Consider the following 18,253-nt stretch of genomic DNA (forward strand, 5'->3'; position numbering starts at 1 on the left):
TATCTCTGCTGATGAAAATCTGGAAGGAAAGGGTTTGGAATCTTGACATACCACTTCTCAAAGACTGCTAACCTTTAATCTAAAATAGCCTTCTTAGTCTTCAACTTACTTAAAACCAAAGAGATTGTTTTAAACCAGATATCTAGAACTAGATGTATTTTCTGAAAGGAAGAGTTGTCTTATCTAAAAGTCTATTCAGTCCATAATATAGCTAAATCTTCAATGGGGAAAAAGGAGCACGAAACAATGCTATTGCAATGACGTGAACTGCCCCGCCCAATTATAAACAGTTTTAAATTTTATTATACATGCCAGCCAATGCTTAAGGAAAACCAGCATATTTACAGAAGAGGAGGTGGGTAGAGTCTTCTGTGGAAATTTTGAAAGGAATTACTGGGTATTCTCAAGGGCTTTGAAGGTTGAAACCACTAGGACTTTATAATGTCTACCTTCCCTCCCAAACTAAAAGCTTTCCTTTCCCTTATTAGAGGCTTGTTCTTAGCTGTATCACCATGATTAGTATCTTTTTTGCTCAAGACTAAAATGAACAGAGTGGGATGAAGAAAGAACAGAGATTTCCTTAAAGCAAAAGCTGGAAGAAAAGGAAAAAAGAAAACGGTCGAAAGGCTACTAAACTTTCAGAAAGGGGAAAGGCTGCAAGAGGACATAGGAGGAACATGTGGTGTGAGCTGTGCACATGTTCAGTGGGTGGAGAGATGTTAGCCTGGACAGGTGCCGTCTGGAAAGACTGGTGGAGTTAGTATGCAACTAGGGAGTTGTATGTATGAGATTATACTAAGCCAAGTGTTACTAACCCTGAGACAGCCTATAGTAGAATAGGATCATAAGGAACTTCAAGGTCATCTATTCCTACCATTGGTGCCAGCTTTGTTAAACCAAGCTCTCCAAACCATGTGCTTATCATTAGGAGATTGTTTCAAAACATCTAAAGTTCAGCTGTTCTTATTTTTAACTGAATTTACCACTTCTGTCTCGTTCAAGCCCATTACTTCTGCTTCTCCTATAGTGATCACAATTACAGTGGATATTCCATCGTCTCTCTTCTTTTTTTTTTTTTTTAAGATTTTATTTATTTTTTGACAGAGAGAGACACAGTGAGAGAGGGAACACAAGAAGGGGGAGTGGGAGACGGAGAAGCAGGCTTCCCACGGAGCAGGGAGTCAGATGTGGGGCTCAATCCCAGGACCCTGGGATCAATGACTGAGCCTCCCAGGCGCCTGCATCGTCTCTCCTCTTAAGCATCTTGTATTTTAGATGTGCTTAAAATACAAGCATTGACTGCCCTCCATTAGAAGGATTTATGCTGATCTGCATGGATTTATCGGTCCACCCACGTACCCTCACCTCGTCCCCTTGATGAGCACTACTATAAATTTCCATGCATCTTATCCAGGTTTAGGGTATGGCAGGTGGCCAGGAAACTGTAAAGTAACTGGTTCAAACATGCATGGAATCGATGACGTTGGTTGGCTACATAAACACGATTCTCTAACCAACAAAGCAAGTCTGTATAAGAGAAACTTTTTAAATGGCACTGAAAATATGGATATACACAGAAGTTTAGAAAGATGTACTGTGAAATACTAATAGCGATGATTAATGGATGGTAAGTTTATTGGTGATTCTTAGTTTCTCTTTTTCTTTCAAATTTGTCTTGAAAAAATGTATTACTGTGGTGATTTAAATATATTTTAGGAGGCTCAGTGGGTTAAAGTGTCTGCCTTCGGCTCAGGTCATGATCCCAGGGTCCTGGGATTAGCTCCTGGGATTGAGCATCGTGCTCTCTGCTCAGCAGGGAGCCTGCTTCCCTTCCTCTCTCTCTCTGCCTGCCTCTCTACCTACTTGTGATCTCTGTCAAATAAATAAAATCTTGAAAAAATCATAAAATTAAAAAAATATACTTTAAAAGATACAAAAGAAGGAACATAAAAGTAATGCGGCTAGAAAATATTATTAGCTATGAAGGGGAACACTATCTAGCTGTCAAAATTTATATAGATCTACAGATATACACGATAAAGTATTAAATAACAAAAGAACAAATAGGGTAGAATAATTCCCATTTTAAAAAAAATCAAAAAACCTCAATGTACATGGGATGCCTGGGTGGCTCAGTGGATTAAAGCCTCTGTCTTCAGCTCAGGTCATGATCCCAGGGTCCTAGGATTGAGTCCCACATCGGGCTCCCTGCTCAGCAGAGAGCCTCCTTCTCCCTCTGCCTGCTGTTTCCCCCCTTGTGCTTGAGCTCTCTCTCTCTCTCTCTGAAAATTAACGTTGTTTTTTGTTTTCATTTTTGTTTTTTAAAATGGTAAAATTTAAAAGAATCAACATTTTCTCATGTTGAAATAAGTTCATGTTAAAAATAGCTAAAATGGGGGCGCCTGGGTGGCTCAGTGGGTTAAGCCGCTGCCTTCGGCTCAGGTCATGATCTCAGGGTCCTGGGATCGAGTCCCGCATCGGGCTCTCTGCTTGGCAGGGAGCCTGCTTCCTCCTCTCTCTCTCTCTGCCTGCCTCTCCATCTACTTGTGATTTCTCTCTGTCAAATAAATAAATAAAATCTTTAAAAAAAAAAATAGCTAAAATGATAGTGATTTTTTACAGTTATTTACTGTTTTCATTGTGCAATTTTTTAAAAATTGTAAAATTGTAAAATTTTCATCGTAACAGAATTCATTAAAAAATATGGAACGCTTCAAGAATTTGCGTGTCATCCTTGCACAGGGGCCATGCTAATCTCTGTATCGTTCCAATTTTAGTATATGTGCTCCCGAAGCGAGCACTGATAATTAAAGTTTTTAAAACCAAAACCAAACCTCGATGTACATTTACAGATATATAAATTTATATAAACATGGGGAAAAGTCTACAAGGATATAAAAACTGAGAGTGGTTATCTTTGTGGGTAATATTAGAGTGGAGAGGACTCATTTTTTACTTAACATACTTCTAAGTTGCTTGAATTTAAGGGCATGCCTACCTTTGTAATTAAAAATAATGTTCAGAAAATATGAGACAATAATAAAATTAAAATGGGGGAAGGAGATGATGTTTAGTGTTTTCTTGGGAAACTAAGGAGTCTTATATTCCTTCTTAGCTTGTCATATATATATTTAACATGCATGTGCATTAGGTTATATAGGCTATACACATGGTTCCATATGTATGTTTGTCTGCATATATGACACTGAGTTGGAAACCAGATCATTTTAAGTTAACTTTAATCCATTTTTATTTTTAAAACAGGGAGGTAAGTAACTAGAGTAATAAAGGTCCTTCTCATTTTTGAACTCAAGCAAAAAATTGGTCAAGTCCTAGTGAAGCCTCACTGTACTTGAGGACATTGCATCCAGCTCTTGTGGAATGGCTAGTCCATCAACGAGTCCAATTTTGTGTATGAATATATTATATATGAAGTCTCTTTTACCTACAGAGAAAAAAAAGCTTGGTATTGACTGGCATAGTAAATATATCAGGAACCTGAATGGAAGCAATTATCCTGAATCATATTCACTACTATATGCAATGTAAATACAAGGTCATTTATCCAAACTCACAAAACAGTAAAAGGAATAACATTATCTCAACACTACACACATTCTCCAAAAAAAGGTATGCCTTTAAAAAGGTACAAAAACCAGGCCTTTCCTCAACCAAAAGCCTGTCAAATTGCTCCTATTCTGAAGTTAAAAGCCACAAAACCAGCCCTCTACATTCTAATTATCTGCAGACAAACTTATACAGTGGCCTGAAGCAACACCTACCTATAACGATCCTTCCACACCTGGTGGTACCAAGTAACTCTGCTGGCCAATATCACACACCAGTAGATTTTTTGTTGTTGTTGTTGTTGTTTTTTAAAGATTTTATTTATTTATTTGAGAGAGAGAGAGAGAGAGGTCACAGGTAGGCAGAGAGGCAGGCAGAGAGAGAGGGGGAAGCAGGCTCCCTGCTGAGCAGAGAGCCTGATGCGGCCTTGATCCCAGACCCTGAGATCTTGACCTGAGCCGAAGGCAGAGGCTTAACCCACTGAGCCACCCAGGCGCCCGCAGTAGATGTTTTTAATCCTTGCCAGATATTCTTTGATCCCATGTTTTATGTATATAGATATATAGATATAGATATATAGATATGGATATCTATATATCCATATATATGGATGGATATATATAAATATATATATCTGGATATATATCGATATATATATAGATATCCATCCCCATTGGGGGAGGCCAGTACTCTGCACAAATCTGCCATGAGAGCTCACTAAAGATCTCTTATTTCACCCACACATCTCCTGTCCTCCCTCTTACATATAATCAGTCTCTTACCCTACAACAATTCCCTTCACCTGCCTTTCACTCACCCCATCCCCATCAAAGGAAAACAGATTTTGGTTTTGAATAAGAGAAGAAATGGTGGCTACAAGGAGATGGACCAAGACAGATATTCAGGACCTGTGGGAAATAGGAGAGGCCCTGGGAAACCAGACAAAGGCAAGGACATTGTACCTTGCCCTAATTCCCTTTGAAAACCCCCTGGCTCGATTCAGGCAGGTAATAAAATTTTATTATCGATGTTCTGACTCAGGCCTCAACATTTGATTTCCATGTCGTCTTCCTCAGCAATGACAATTAACTCAAAGTTAGTACTAAGTTAAAATTACTTTGACATGAACTACAAGATGTGGAATCAGCACCGCTTAGATTTACTTTTCTCCATGAGATAGAAAAAAAAAAAAAAGTGAAATGAAAATAAATACGCCACCATAAGGAATGGAATAGGTAAAGGAAAATAGAAGCATTGAGTCCCTTAAAATAATGTGGGAGCTGTTTCTGTCAGGAATAACATGTTACATAATTTGAGTTTCATGAATCAGCACTTTAGTCAGTAATTTACATGAATTAGAGAAAGAGAAAGAAAATATGAGGATTGGAAAAAGGTAAAGTGGTTTCTGAAACAAGACAGGTTTCAAAAGTATTTTATTCCACCCCCACACAGAAGAATGTTGACAGGCAGATGACTCAGTCTTGCTTCATTAAGAGCTTCTTTCCACCTAATAGTCCTCATGGGAAAGGCCACCCCATCTCTCTTTTTTCCAACATACCCTTCTCAATTCCTCCCTGCAGGTATTGGCCATAGTTTCCTCTCTAATTGAAGGTTAACCATCTGCAGGTCACATACTACAGGAAAAAGAGATTATACTGGAAGGATATAAACAGTTGAGAGGTTTTTTTTTTTTTTTTTTTTTTGGTTGTTTTTTAAAAAGACTCTTTGGGGCACCTAGCTGGCTCAGTCAGGAAACATAAGACTCTTGATCTTGGGGTCTTGAGTTCCAACCCCCTTCTGGATGTAGAGATTACTTAAATAAATAAAACTTTTTTTAAAAAGACCCTTTATACTAAAGTACTTATAACATTTCAAAAAACATAGTAGTAGTAGTGTAGCGTTATGCATGCTTCAAAAAAAAATTAGTAATACCTATGATCATTGTTTTTGAACCTGGTCATAAATCTAAGTAGCTTAATTGAGTTCACTGCCCCTGAAAACCTACAGTGATTTGTAGTCCATAAAAATGACCTTCAATGAGCAGAGAGAGATAAAGAAGTGGTAGACACAAACAATGAAACCATACGTCCAGTCTAAACTATCTTCAAATCAGAAGAAAAAAGAAAGATGTTTGAGAAGAGAACAAAATAACCAGCCTATTGCTTTTTCAAAAACCAGAGTTGACAAATCCTAAGAAATGAGTACAAAGGGCATTCTCGTCTCTTTTGTCGAAAAGCTATTTGTAGAATCAGATACTGTTTGAAATAACTGGTGTAGGCCCGGAAATCTCTTGGGCATAAATCAATTATAGTGTTTAGGAAGCATAATGCTTGGAAAGAGCAAGAAATCTGAAGTCATTTGGAATCATTCACTTCACAATGTTTATTACAGGCTGGCACATACATGCCAGGCACTGTCCACACACCTGCTGCCTATTCAAGCTCTCTCCCCCACCTGCTGTACAACCTTGGCTAAGATATTTTAACATTTCTGTGCCTTAGTTTCCTCATCTGTAAAAACAAGAATAAAAAAATGGCTGTCAACTTCACAAATCATCTGGAAGCACTCTGTAAACCATGAAAGCACGAGTTGTCATTTTGCTGAACTGAATTCACGAATGCCACTGTCTGTTGTACCATGGATTATATCAAAGGAAAATTGAGCCTCCCTGCTTCCAGGAGACACCTCATAATCCTATTAAATAAGGCTCAGAGTCTCATGTAATCATCTCTCTGGAAATTTAAATGGGGGATAGAGAAAGTCAGAAAGAGAAAGCAAGTATGACATGCAGATTTTGACATCAAATTGCTAATTACCATAATGACAAGAACCATGATTCACCATTTTGGGTCTCTACCAACCTGACCATCAGGCCAAGAACTCACTTAAAAAGGGTAGTTTATGCTGGAAAAATATTCTCCCTGCAAATATGCAAGTCACAAAAAGGACACTAAGCAGGTTGATCTATCAACTCAACGCTACCAAAACATATGGCAGTAAAATTACAAAGTATTATTTGTTATGTTGACGTGTACAAGCAAAAACAGCCTATTTTATAGTACATTTCACTAAACTATGGTTTCATCAACTGTCAAACAGATTAGGAACAAAGCTCCTTTTCAAAACAAAATTAGGCTCCCTATAGTGGCAGTTGAAAAAGAGGGAAGTTCTGGTCTTTCCAGAGTTAGCTAATGATGGCACTATCGTGGATAAGAAAGACTATTTTACAGACGATGCGAGGGATCTGGCGGAGACCTGCAAGGAAGAGGTCTCATTCCCATAGCTCCAGACTCCCTTCCCCCAGGGAGTGAAGGGGTGGTGGCTAGTCTTACAGGAGTGGTAGCCAAGTGCGCCAGAAGGCACACCCAGTCCTAAAATATGCCTGAAACTTCCTCTAATGTTTCTAGCTCTTGCAAAGACATTTGGGGAACTGGTGTACACAACCTCTTCACTGCTGTAACCGCTATAATTTAAAATTTTGCGTTAACAGTTTGAGTTAATATTTATAAAACACTAAAAAGGAGCCCAAGCATGTGGTAAGAACCATTCAAATGTTTATTAAATAAATAAGTCACTTCCCAGATTGGTTGGGTAAATCCTCAACCTAGAAACAAAGTAGAGAGTCAAAGCGCATAACAGTCTGATAGTTTTAAATAAAGACTCGGGAACCGTAGTGCTCTGTATCTATTCCTGCATTTCTCAAGTGTACCTGCAGCTCAAGTATGTGGTCTCTTGCATAGGGCCAAAATTCTCCCCCTGGATCAGAAATCACTGTGCAAAATTAAATGATGAAAGAATTTGAGTCTCAAGAGATGAATTCTTTCTTTTTTTCTATCTTCTCAACTAACCACTACTAAAAATGACAAATCTGAAAATCCGAAAGCGCTCTAAATGGTACGTATCAACACTAAAGCTGTGGGAATCAACAGAGCCAAATTCACTTCAAAAAGAGACGGAAAGGGTTTAAATCACAGAGAACTTAAGGGTTGTAAAGCATTCGTCTCAGATCTCAGTCCGATGACGACAGGTTAACGATTCCCGTGCCCCCCACTCCCGGGGCCTCTCTCCATCCCGGATCCTCGCAGGTGACCCGCACCCTCTTTCGACCTCAGCTGGGGGTCTCCCACCCTCCCAGCTCCCAGCACCTCTAAGCCGGGAAGCTGCGCAGTGTGTTAACAATGTCCGTCCACTGACACGGCTCGAGCGTGTAGGAATCAAAAGGCAGAACGTGAAGGCACCTCGAGGAAACACAGACCACAAACTCTTCGAGTCGGGAGCTGGGCGGCGGGATTGCTTCTCCCCTGCCACCAACTCGGAGGTTTCGGTCTGAGGGGCCAGGGGAGCTGCCAAGACTCCCGGGAAAGTCACGTTGGCTCCAAGAAGAGGCAGCAGTCGAGGCCCAGGCACCGCTCGCCCCGCCCCGTCTCACCCTCCCGGGGGGCTCCGGCCGCGGCCCGAACGCGCGCGGACCCTGCGGCTGGCCCACCCGCCTTGGGTCCCGGCCGGCCCCGCACCTACCCCGCTCCACGTTGCTGCCTCCTGGCGCGGCGGGCGCGGAGCCGAGCGCACTCGCGTTTCCTCCTTCCCCGCAGGGCCGCCGGACGCCGCCGTTTCCTCCCTGACGCGTCACGGAGGCCGGCGGCTCCTCCCGCAGTGTGCCGGGCGGCCCGGGAGAGCCGGGCGGCGGGCAGTGCGGCCGGAGGCCGCCCGCGCCGAGGATGGGGCTGCGACGCCGGGCTGGAGCCGCAGGCTGGCCGGCCCCTACTCAGGCCCGCGGCGCGGAAATCTCTTCGCCGTGCACCCCGGCGAAAGCCCGGCCACAGCGCGCGGTCTGCCTCCCGCGTCGCCGCGTGCGCAAAGTTGAGGGGACACCGGTGGATCTTGTCTAGAGGCTGGAGCTCCTCGGGGTTTCCTGCGGCTCAGCGGCTAGTGACTGCTGCCCTGGGGCTGGAGAGCCGCGTGCGCCGACGCGCCCGGACGCCCGGGGGAGACGACCCTGTCGTACGCCGAGAGCCGGACCGCGGGGCAGCCGGAGGAGGAAGACTCACCCCGGGAACGGCCTGGTGGGCCCGTGGCTGGCTGTAAACTGGAAACTCAGGGAAGGGAAATAAGTATCCAAATAATTTAGAGGAACAACTATGCTTCATTTAGGGTTACTTGAAGTTTTCTACTTTTTTCATCAGCAGTGTTTTGGCTTTTGAGTTTACAGATAGGTCAGAAATTGGCGGATCCTGGGGACAGAGAAATTTCTTTTCCACGCATTTTCCAAGTCCACTTTTTTTTTTTTTTTAATCCCCATAAATCTCTAAGTCAGCTGAGGTCACACTTTACAGTTTCTTATTACTCTTTCTCATTCTTTAAATATAGAAGTTGCATTTTGTCTCCTTTTTTCCCCCCAGATAAAGAGAGGTAAAGAAGGTGAGTGGAAAAGAATGACGCGATTCAGTGGGCGCGGAATAAAGTGGTCAGGATTTGTAAGCAAAGGAAGGGTTTTCATTTCCCCACAACACTACTGTGGTTTAAGTTTTATCGGGTATCTCTTGAAGATAGACTCAGACAAAGATATAGCATGTCTATATGATGTTTTAGATTTTTTAAAAAAGATCTTATTTATTTATTTGACAGAGAGAGAGATCACAAATAGGCAGAGAGGCAGGCAGAGGAGGAGGTGGCAGGCTCCGGGGGACTGGATCCCAGGACCCTGAGATCATGACCTGAGCTGAAGGTAGAGGCTTTAACCCACTGAGCCACCCAGGCGCCCTATGATGTTTTAGATTTTGAGGGATGATCTATATACTTCAGATCATAAGATTCCGGAGAATATGCCATAAATCTATGAACAAATAAACTTCCAAAGGTAATTAGAGAAGCCAGCGTTTATGTGTGGCTTTCCTAAACAGAGGACATTTCCTTATGTTTTAAAATAATATTCAAAAATTTAACCCACAGGTAAGGTTGAGAATATTCATTTGTAACGTCAATTAACATATGACCTTTTCCTTCTTAAAGACAATGAATTGTGAATCCAATATTTTTATACTTCAAAACATAATAATGCTGCAGAACTTTCTAAACAATGATCTTCAGTGGCATACGGAAATAGATGTAAAATACAGTAGATACAAATCAACACACTGCTATGGTTCTTTGTATGTTTTCATTGTGATCCACACAATGAGGCACAGAGAAGCTACAGAATTTCCTCCCTTGTAACAAAAACCAACACATAATCAGTGTATCTCTTAATTAAAACCATATTCACCATGCTGAAAAATTTCTCAGACAAAAGGAAATTTTGTGTCCCTAAACTCCAAATATAATGACATCATTCTCACTTTAGAGATACATACCTAGCTATGACATTTCAACTTTTCCTTCCCTCCCTCCTTCCCTTCCTTCCTTCCTTCCCTTCTTCTTCCTCCTTAAAAAACAAAACATCTGGGAGCCATTACATTTTCAGAATAAATCTGCCTTCCTGCTGTGAAGAACACACACACACATGCATTCACACCACCTCCCACAAAATTTTAAGATAAGAAGGTGGGTGAGCCACGTTCAACTGATAAGAAGTTGCATATTTTGCATTTATATCTGAGAGCTGCAATTTACTACTATGATTTCTCAGAATATTAGAGGTTGTCAATGTATTCACAAACTTAAAAGGCTTTTTCACTTAAAATTAATTTTAAAGGCATACTTTTAAGTCTGATCACTTTGATTAATCATACTCACAGATCATATCTCCATGTTCTCTTATGTTTCCAATTTCTTTAAGTTTATAGAGTAAAAGAAAAGTTGAATGTTCAGCTAAATGTCTATCTGATATTTATGCTTTTATAAAAGGTTTCATACAAATAAAATTTTAAAATGGAAAAAGATTTTTGTTTAGACTGTGGGTTCCAATATTTTGTCTGGAAATAATGACTCTATTCATGCAGATAGGGCAAATATTTTGTTCGTATATTTACAGAGCTTATGTACAAATTATGAGCATAAGCTTTGGAATTGGACAGACTTGGGTTTTAAACTCTGGTTCTGCCACTTTCTACTTCGGGCAAATTATTTTACCTCTCTGAGCACTGGTTTCATCAGTAACATAGGATAATAGTACTTATCTCTTCTCAATGAAAGAGAGATAATAATAATACTTATCTTATGAAATTGCTAAGAGAATCAAATGAACTTAGTAGGATGCCTGGCGCATAATATCAATTGATAGCTCTTTGTCATCATCATTCTGAGTAGCTCTAAGAGAGATATAAAAATGCCAATATTTTGTATTCCTTTTGTACTAGTATTAAGAATGGTCAAATTTTAGAGTTTGGGGAGATTTTTTTTTTTTTTTTTTTTTGGTAGAGGTCTTAAAAGTAACAGGAAAAAAAACCCCATAAAATAGTTATGTTCAGGGTGCCTGGGTGGCTCAGTGGGTTAAGCCGCTGCCTTCGGCTCAGGTCATGATCTCAGGGTCCTGACATCGAGTCCCACATCGGGCTCTCTGCTCAGCAGGGAGCCTGCTTCCTCCTCCTCTCTCTCTCTGCCTACTTGTGTTCTCTCTCTCTGTCGAATAAATAAATAAAATCTTTAAAAAAAAAAAAGTTATGTTTAGAACTTTAGAAAATTGGACTGGTCATACTGTAAACCATTGCCTTGAATATTAAAAACAAAAACAAACAACTATTTAACAAGAGAATACAGTATTCTTTTAGGTAACATATTCCCATGAGATGAGTGCTTGGTTTTCACCTACTCTTCAAAGTGGAAAACCTTTTCCCTAAACTGGTGCCTGATAAGGAACAATCATGAATTTTTATATCCTAATAAAGTCCTCTATTTGTAGTTCTTTCATTATAACTTTGGAAGCATTGAGGAGCATAACAATATAAAAAATATCACTTCCCATAGGGAGAAAATTTGACAAAATGACAACTATGAGACATGAATGGCTTCTATTCATAAGTCAGTTGGTAACGGAAGTGAGAGCCAGCATGCATTAGAATATTTGTTTCATAGCAGATAATCAGCAAGACTAGAGAAGAATAGTGCTACCAACCACATGTTTACAAAAGCAAAGATGTTTTTGATTCATATTATTTGTATTGCTATCATAGCACCTTTTCCTTTATTCTCCTACAAACTCATCTCTTAAAGTGGGTCAGACACCATGAGCTGTTGCTACAGTTTCCATCCATGTTTATCGTTCAATATACCAGTCGCAGCATCCCACATCTTCAAAAACAAAACCCACAACATTTTTCTTGGGAGGTTAGTTTAAGGATAGCCCAAGCCATGAATTGGCCCAGGAAATTGTTCAGCTGTAAAGCCTGCTGTGAAATAGGTAAGAAGATGAGAATTAAAGTGACTAATTTATTGAATTTTCTGAGTTTAGTACAAAACAAAGCCACCTAAGGGATAGTTAGAAAAAATCAGATACTCATGGGAATTGATGAGTATTGACACTGGTTTATACCACCATGGCACAGAGCCAAATTAACTTATTTCCTTCATTTAGAAAATGGTTCAGAGTGTACTCGTTTTGAGTGTTGAGGGTGGGAATGGCCCAAAGTTTAACATCTTTGTTAGACAAAATTAGCCATGTTCAGACTCAAAACTGAAGTGCCTGAATTCAAATGTGTTTTGTAACAAAGTGAAAACCATTTTGAAGCAAGACTACATTAGGGTCAAATATAAGGTCCTTTAGATCACAGGACTTTTTCACTTTCTATATTAGACTCCTGAGAAAAACCAAGGACAAGTGTTAAGAGATCAGAACCCTTACATTGCTGGCACAGCTTTTTGATAAAAGTTGTTAGAAATTACTTTAAGTCTTGCTAAGACCTTTAATTATCTGAAGTAAAACAATTATCCTTCCCTACTAAGTAAATTAAGGAAACCTCATTGTCTTTCAATCTAGTTATTATGAGTATCAAGAACAAAATACAAATAACCCTTTTTTCTTTCTCATTTTTTTTTTCCTGTCTCTTGTTTGGGTAGTCTGTTACATACATAAATTATATCTGTTAAGACAGATACATAAGTTGTGTCAGCAGTTACTGTGTTCCTCAGAGAATTATATTAGGCATTTGAGCTCAAACCTGCTAGGTGGACTTTGAAGATAACAATTATTTTAGTTGCTTATCAGTAGGAAATAATAGCTTTTCTTAAACACTATTCATTTGGTGACTCAGTTACTTACTGTTAATTATGTACAATGAATGATTGAACCCCTTTCAAATGCAAAGGCTTAATAGCCTCTGGCTTAAAAGAGTATGTTGCTGTTATTTCTGCAACTAATTCTCTAAGGCATGTGTGTCTGGCTCAACCAGATGTGTCAAAGACTCAGACAGACTTTAAGAGATTGTAACTTTTCATAGACCAGAAGACCCTTAAATTCTCTAGGTTTTCTAGATTAAACAACCCCTGTTCTTTTAAATTTGTCTCACACCCCCCCCTTTTTTTTTAAATGATTTATGACTCTCATCTGAATTCTTCCCAAATTCTCCATATTCTTCTTTAGATAAGATGCCCAGTATGAGACATGGAACTCTATGAAGGGTCAGGTGAGTCCTTAGTACAGTGAGAGCATCCTCTCACAGCTCAATTCACACTCCTATATTGCAACTTAAAATCTCTCTCACATTTAAAATTACATTTCATCATTATATGTTTTCTTGCATTATATTTAAGAGGTTGTTTTGATTATCCCTATACCTATTTTATCAAAACTGTACTTTTCTTCAGTGATTTTGAATTTCATCATATTTGTTAAGTCAAAAAAAAATCCAAGGTTGGGGGGTACATCCCAAGGCCATGTAAGACAATCTAATACAGTTCAGAAAGAAACTACTCCAATGTCTATTTGTTTAATCTTCAAAGAAAGAGGTTAGGGGCACTTGGGTGGCTCAGTCAGTAGGTATCTGCCTTTGGCTCAGGTCAGGATCCCAAGGTCCTGGGATCCAGCCCCACATCAGGCTCTCTGCTCAGAGGGGAGCCTGCTTTCCCCTCTCCTCCCCACTCATGCTCTCTGTTGCTTTCTCTGTCTCTGTCTCTCTCAAATGAATAAATAAAAATTTAAAAAAATAAATAAAAAGAAAGAAGTTAAACTTTCCTATTTAGCATACATCTTGACCCTGGGCTTGCTCATACAGTCCTTTGTTAGACAGTCACTGATGTGCTCTGTGAGGTAACCAGAAAAGGGTGGGCTTCCCGCTTGCAGGGAAGCTTTCCTTTAACCAACATCAGTGTACTGCAGTTTTGTGTAGCATAGGAAATCATCAATGTGGTTAGTCTTGTAAAAACAAATCCTTTTAGTAGAAACTATAAAATACTTTGTACTGAGATGGAGAGTTACTGTGGAAATTCTTTAACTTCTACTGAAGTATTTAGGACACTTAGTGTTAAAAGCATTGCTCCTGCATACACACTACCTGGTCTGACCATAGTTCCGCCATACCAGCCATGTAATCCTGGGCAAATTATTTAACATCTCTGAGGTTTCATTTCCTCATCTGTAAATTGGAAAGCATAATTGTATCTACTGAATCAGGTTGTTCTGAGGATGATATAAGCTAATATCTAAAAATCTACCATGAAAATAAGCACTATATAAGCATTGGTTATTATTAATACTTAAAAGAATAAATATTAGGATGAAGATGTATTTTCCTCTAACAAAAACAAGGGATCCAGATTTCCCTACGTTTTCTGGGAGTAGTATTTTCCTTTTAAGGTGAAGTTTTGGGCGCCTGGGTGGCTCAGTGGATTAAGCTGCTGCCTTCGGCTCAGGTCATGATCTCAGGGTCCTGGGATCGAGTCCCGCATCGGGCTCTCTGCTCAGCGGGGAGCCTGCTTCCCTCTCTCTCTCTGCCTGCCTCTCTGTCTACTGTGATCTCTCTCTGTCAAATGAATAAATAAAATCTTTAAAAAAAAAAAAGGTGAAGTTTTAACATTGCATGAGAGAGTAATTCCATCCACCCTCTCTTTTAAGTGTGCATGTGCTTTGAAAGAAACACTTTGGAGAGAATGTTTGAAAATTATGTTTAGAAATATTTCTGTCAGTGTGTAATTTTGCTGCAAAAAAACCAGTTTGTGTGTGTGTCCTTTTAAAACTCTTATATATGCATACTTAAAAATTTTGGAAACACAATTTTTTATTTCTTTAAATACTTTCCAAATAATTTCAGTGGGCCTTAAACTAATTAAAGTGCAATGCCTTTAAATTAGTTTTCAAGAATTGCTCATTGATAACAGAGAAAATGGGTATTTACTATTAAGACTCCAACAAAAACCTTTGCAGAAGTGGTTGATGAGACTGAAGAAGAAAATGAATACTTTAATAGATATAACCAACAACAATGTATTTCTTCAATTTAAATCTAAATATCTTTTTGGGTATCTTTTTCAGCTATGACAGCTATTAAAATGTAATATCAGAATAAACTAAACCCAGAACCAGATCTTTAACTCACTATATCACAAAGTGTTAAGCCAAGATTTTAACAAAGTAATAAAGTACCAAATAATAAAGCATCAAATGAAAGCAGAAAGGCTTTTATACTCTTGAAAAAATGCCATTAAATTATTTAAAGTATATTGATTATTTCATGTTTTTAAATTTAGAGTTCTGTTTTACAATGTGTACAATATATTAGAATAGGAGATCACAAATACATAATTTATACATATGTGCATTCTGGTTTGGTGTCGTCTGAGAATTTAATGCCTTTTGCTCTCTTTCCTCTTCATTCAGTAACTATTTGTTGACTACCTAGTGTATGCCAGATACTGTGCTAGGCTAAGAGAGGTAGAAATTAAAAATATTATTCCCACCCCCAAAGAGTAGTTTAAAATAATTTATGAAACATGTAGTAAAGAACTGGTCCCACAACTAACCTTCACAGAATCACCTGTTTCTCAGCTCCTTCCCTTACTTCCACTCCTAGCCCTTGGCCTAGATAACGATTTGCTGTAGACTGGGATTTGAACTTGAAACTGGTCATTCGAATATCCACTTGGTTTTTTATGTAGCTTAAATAAACCATTTATGAATTATTTTCTCTTCTAGATATCTACAAGGTGCTTTTTATGCAACTGTATGTAAATATAAATTTCACTGATTCAATAAATATTTCCTATTCAAAGCACAGTGTTAAGACAGAAGGAAGGTTCAAGGTACAAACATGCATTGTGTTTTCAGGGAGTTTTTATATCCTTGACAGAAAATGAGAAAAACACACTAATTTTTCCCTTTTGCTATGTGGAGTGCTATATTCACTAGGGAATATATTCCTCGGTACATTGCCAATTTAACTACCTCACCACTTTTGTGTGGTGTGTTTCTTCAAGTCATACTGTTTGAAAGTTTTACAAGCATGCTATTTGGCTTCAACCACCTCTTTAAAATTTTATCTCATTACTTATAATTTCAACTCATGACTGGGGTAAATTAGTTTTAATTGCTAGTTATTTGCATTAGGAAACAATCATGAAAAATGAAGAAAAAGCTGTTAAGATCATAGAAATTAAACTCCTACAATGGAATCCCATACCATTTCCCTAAATTAAAAAAGACAAACTGATGTGAGGTACTCACAGCAAGAAACTGAGTCATGTAACTACCTGGAGTCCCATTTAAACTCTGCAAATAAGCAAAGTCAAAGCTCACAGCCTTTGGAGGAAACTATATCTGTTTGACTTTTTAAAAGCAAGTGGTATCAACATTTTAGGGCATGGTATGAAAAGTCAGACTTAGTTGCAAAAGTCTGTGATAATATAAAATTCAATTTAGAAAAATATAAGCAGCCCATTAAGGCAACAGAGACAATATTTTTATTTGAATTTTAATGAATACGTATATACTCCTTGGGCTAACCCATTGCCCCACCAAAATCCAATTTTCACTATAATAATCATTTTCACAGAAAATAGAGGGGCACCTGGTGGCTCAGTCAGTTAAACATCCAACTCTTGATTTCGTTTCTGATCATGATCTGGGGGTCGTGGGATGGAGCTCCACCTTGGGCTCTATGTTCAGTGTGGAGTCTGCTTGAGATTCTCTACCTCTGCCCCCCCCACCTCCCCCCCTCAAATAAATGAATAAAAAAATAAAATCTTTGCAAATTTTTTTAATTAAAAAAGAGAATAGAAAATACCATTTGAACAAATTTCAGTATAGTGTACTGACTAAGCACATGGCTTTAGAGGAAAATATTTCTGAGTTTGAATCTCACTGCTGCTTACAGGCTCTGGACCGAAGCACATTTCCTATGTTTTCTAATTTGTAAACTTAGTTCCTACTTCATAAGGTTGTTGTGAAGATTAGGTAAGATAAAATTCATAGTGATGTGCCTACTTATTACGGTAGGCAGAATGATGGCCTCCAAAAGATACCCACGTCCTACTCCCTGGAACCTTAAACTAAGTATGTTACATTACATGGCAAAGAGTTTTGTGGACAGTACGGATGGACTTTGAGGCCATTATGCTAAGTGAATTAAGTCACACAAGAAATGACAGATACTACAGATTTTTACTTGTATATGGAATCTAAAACAAAACAAAAATGAACTCAGATTAACAGAGAACAGATTGGTGGCTGCCAGAAGCAGGGTTGGGTGGGGAGGGGGTTAGGTAAAATGAGTGCAGTTGGCCAAAAGGTACATGTTTCCAGTTATAAAATAAAGAAGTCATGGGATGTAATGCACAGTATGGTAACTATAGTTAATAATGCTGTATTGTATATCTGAAAGTTGCTAAGAGATTAGATCTTCAAATTTCTATAACAAAAAAGACATTATAACTATGTGTGGTGGTGGATGTTAAACTAGACTTGCGGTGATCACTTAGCAGTATATACAGATATCGAATCATTATGCTGAACACCTGAAAATAATATGATGTCATATGTTAATTATATCTCAATTTATAAAAATTAATTTTAAAAAAGAATTAAGGTTGCCACTCAGTTGGCCTTAAGATAGGAAGAATGTTCTGGATTTTCTGAGTGGGTCTAAGGTGATCACAAGAATCTTTAAAAGTGAAGAGGACAAAGGCAAAAGAAGAGTTAGAGAAAAAGATGTCACTATGGACGGATGGCTGGAGGGATACAACATTGCTGGCTTCCAAGGTGGAGAAAGGGGCCTAGAGCCATGGAATGTGGGTGGCCTCTAGAAGTTGGAAAGGGCAAAAAAAGTGCAGCCCTGCTGACACACTGATTTTAGCTCAGTGCCACCAATGTCAGAGTTCAAACCTAGAGAGCTATAACACATTTGTGTTGTTTTAAGTCTCTAAGTATGTGGTAATTTGCTACAGCAACATATAAAAAGCAAGATAGGTATATAGATAAATCAGGAACTGTACAAGTTACAGTGGAGAGCAAGTGTGGCATATAGAGAATTGTCCTCCCCCCCCATTATAGAAAACATGCCAACTCACAAAATGTTTTCATTTTTGTTTTCTTTCTAGTTGCAAAAGATCAATTTACCATGTCATAGGATTATTCTCCAAGCAATAGAAGTTGCTGTTGGCTAACAACTTAACCTATTATGGTTCCTCAATGATGACAGATGACAATTACAGAATATAAATTTTACCTAAGTACTATCTGTTCTCTTATATTTTACTTATTTATAATTTTTTAAAATTTTATTTTTTCACTAAATTCTGTACTCCACATGAGGCTCAAACTCAT

The 18,253-nt window shown here is 38.7% G+C and overlaps 1 protein-coding gene across 1 annotated transcript in view; it reads right to left on the reverse strand.

Moving 5' to 3' along the window:
* LOC309858835 (serine/threonine-protein kinase Sgk3) overlaps positions 1 to 8,627 on the reverse strand; it is a 144,811-nt gene extending 136,184 nt beyond the window's left edge. Inside the window, exon 1 of the mRNA XM_082719131.1 lies at positions 8,086 to 8,627. The gene's annotated coding sequence lies outside the window, so the exon portion shown is untranslated. The remainder of the gene's footprint in view (positions 1 to 8,085) is intronic.
* Positions 8,628 to 18,253: the final 9,626 nt, after the last annotated feature.

Source organism: Mustela nivalis, assembly GCF_964662115.1.
Source record: "Mustela nivalis genome assembly, chromosome: 2".
NCBI lineage: Eukaryota > Metazoa > Chordata > Mammalia > Carnivora > Mustelidae > Mustela > Mustela nivalis.